Consider the following 3,480-nt stretch of genomic DNA (forward strand, 5'->3'; position numbering starts at 1 on the left):
TTTTAAAACATATAAATAAAGGAAATCTAGTTAACGTGCAAGATCTAACACAAGATGCAAATCTAACACCAAAAAGAAATAGTTGTCTATTGTGGGTTCACCAAAATGAATAAGGTAAAAATGGATCTTTAACAATGCATAATACATTCACCACTATTCATTTATTTGTTTAGAGTTGATATGAAATAAGTAATAGAAATGCTTGAAATTTGACAAGATAAGATACATAGCTCAAAATGAAACCAATATGAAAATACCTATTTTTTGATGTGTATGCATAGTTTTTGGGAAATGTGGAACCTGTTCCAGACCAAAAATGTCAAAATAAAGAAAACCTAGAAACCTTTTATGTTTTTGAAGGGAGGTCAACCTTGACTTTGTTGGTGGGGTACAATTGTGCCTTGAAAAGTTGACCTTGACTTTTATTCTCCAATGAAAATTTTGTTCATGGATCTTAGAAGTTTGTCAGAAAGGGTATCCAAATCTGCACTCTGATCTTCGAAACAACACCTACATATATCTAAAAATATGGTTTTAGGGTGGCTATATAGGATTCTTCCTTAGTCAAACCCCCATTTTGGTGATTTCCACCTCTACAAATAGTTGAATATGATAAAATGTGTGTGTCTATTGAATGTGTAATGCCAAAATCTAAATTATTAGATTGAAACTCGAGCATGAATATATATATATATATATATATATATATATATATATATATATATATATATATATATATATATATATATATATATGTATGTATGTATGTATGTATGTATGTATGTATGTATGTATGTATGTATGTATGTATGTATGTATGTATGTATGTATGTATGTATGTATGTATGTATGTATGTATGTATGAGAAAGAAACACATAGAATTGAATAATATAAGAAAGCATACCAAGCCCCCAAGGCTAAAGTACTCCTACCAAACTCATAATCCACAATTGCTACCCCATGATTCCATCTTTGAATGCTTGAATATTGATAATGGTGGATTAAGGAAGATTGGATCTCTCTTATTCCAAATGAATGTTCACAATGGTATAAAAATTATTGATATCTACAATAGCTTGATCTTATATATCATTCTCTTGCAATCTTGCATCTTCATAGCATTATCTTTTGATTTTAGTTGTCCTTCTAGTTATCACATTTGTGTTCTAGTTCCCTTCTCTAGTTGTAGAAAGATGCAAATGAGAGTCTTTATATAGAGGCTTCAAGATGAGGCTCCTAGAGTAATGTGAGGACCTATTATTCAAGTTTTGCCTTGAATTATGGTCCAATAACAATAACCAACTAAGGAAAGAAAATGATTAAATAAATTACAAATAACCCCTTCCGTATTCAAATTTGAAAGCCTGACATTGATTTCGGAACCCTCCAATACCAAAAATAAAAAAGGGGATCAAACTCCTAAAGAGGTCAAGGATGACCTCAACCTTGACCTAGGTCAGGGTTGACCTAGACCTTTCCCTAGGTTAGGATTGACTTGATCAAACTTGTCCTAGGTCAGGGTCAACCTAGGAATCATCATCAAGCAGGACAAAAAAGGGAGGATTCTGAGGATACCTAGAAACCTAGAAATGAGGTCCGAACTAGATTAAATACCCAAAATAGACACTAAGTCCTATAATGAATATGATAAAGTCTAGGAGGACCTATTCCTAAGTCCCACCCAAAAAATAGAGCTATTGAGAAGGGAAATTAAGGAGAATCTTTGAGATCCTAACCCTAATTTCAGCTAGAATGAAGGAATTGAATGCATAATGCATATTTAATGTTAATCTATCATGGTAAATGTACTTAGAGAGGGTGTTAAACCTACCACAATGGAAGTGCTTCCATTTTAAGATGATACAGTTACAACATAAAAGATATTGAGGAAATTCTGCTATAACTTGACATGTTCAAGGATGCTTATAAGTGGGTAGCCAAGTGCAACAAATACAAGATGTTCTCCAGTAAGCCTCAATTCGCTACTCTACCTCTATAACTAGTTTTATAGAAGGCCCCTTTGAGAAGTGGTAAATTGACTTTATTGGACCAATCAATCCTCCCTCTTCTGCTATTTATTTGCATATCATCATTGCTATAGATTACTTCATCAAGTGGGCAGAAGCCAAGCCTACCAAGAAAACTACTTCTGAAGTTGTTTGTGAATTTATCAAAGAGAACATTTTGGTAAGATTTGGTGTGCCATTAAAGCTTGTCATGGATAATGCTACTTACTTTTCTTCTATAGAGATCATAGAATTCTTCCATGAAAAAAAATACACCTCAGTCATTTATCAGATTACTTCCCTCAAGGGAATGGCCAAGTAGAATCAAGTAATAAGGAATTTGATCAATATCATGAAGAAGCTAGTTTCTCAAAATTAGAAGGACTAACACAAGATATTGCATGAAGAAATCTGGGAAAATAGAGTGACACCCAAGAAGGCAATTAGAATTTCTCCATTCAAGCCAGTATATGGGGTTGAAGCCAGTCTGCCACTCCCATTAGAGTTATCCATTTGTAAAATACAACAAGTGACTGATGATCCAATATTCCAAAATGGTTTGGAAAAGTGCATCACGTATCTAACTAAGCTGGAAGAAGAATGCGAGAGGATGGTTGATCATATTATAGATCATTAGAAGTGCATGAAGACATTCTTTGACAAGAAGGCCAAAATAAGGAAGTTCATGGAGGGTGATTTGGTCCTGTTGCGGGATAAGAGGCATGAAGCCAAAGGTATGAATCATAAGTTAAATTCCCTTTGGAAGGGCCCTTTCAAGATTATGCAAGTAAACCAAAATAATTATTTCATTCTGACATATCCGTTTGGAGAGATTCTACCATTCTCCTATAATGGTCAGGATCTGAAATTATATCAAGTTCATAATTGAAAGTAGGTAGCACCTATAGTTAGTATTAGTATAGATAGGTTTCTTTTTGTGTCTTTCCTTTCTTTGTCTTCCTACCTTCCTAGGTTAGTTTCCTTTTTGTTACATGCTAGCTTAGTTTTCTCGATGTAGTTTGTCATTTTGGTTGTGCAAAACCAGAGATTCTGGGTCTCTTCTCAAACATTGGTAATGCCTAAGTCCCCTGTCAGAGCTAGTTGTTGCCAAATTTTAGTTCTACCCTTAAAAGTTCAAAGTGACTAGTAGTTAATGGGTCTCTGTCCAATTTTATAATGTCTAAGTATCCTCTAGGTTACTTACTTCTCATCTTTCTCGAGTACCTCACTTTCTATATTTTCCTGGTATCCTTGTATTACCTTTACCCATCATTCTATTTAGGTTTTCTATTTTTTTGGTGTGCAAGGGCTAGGTGATCTAGGTATGGTTGGGATATGTTTGGGTGTCTTCTTGATGAGAAGTAGGTTATTCCTATTTAACTATCTACTATCATTCCTCAATGCCCTTTTTCCTACATATTTAGAGTAATCAAAGTAGTTTTCCTCTTTCAAAAACTTAATCAAGTGTATATT

The sequence above is a fragment of the Cupressus sempervirens genome, chromosome 2 (genome assembly GCF_028749045.1).
Source record: "Cupressus sempervirens isolate cs-2001-9-10 chromosome 2, ASM2874904v1, whole genome shotgun sequence".
Taxonomy (NCBI): domain Eukaryota; kingdom Viridiplantae; phylum Streptophyta; class Pinopsida; order Cupressales; family Cupressaceae; genus Cupressus; species Cupressus sempervirens.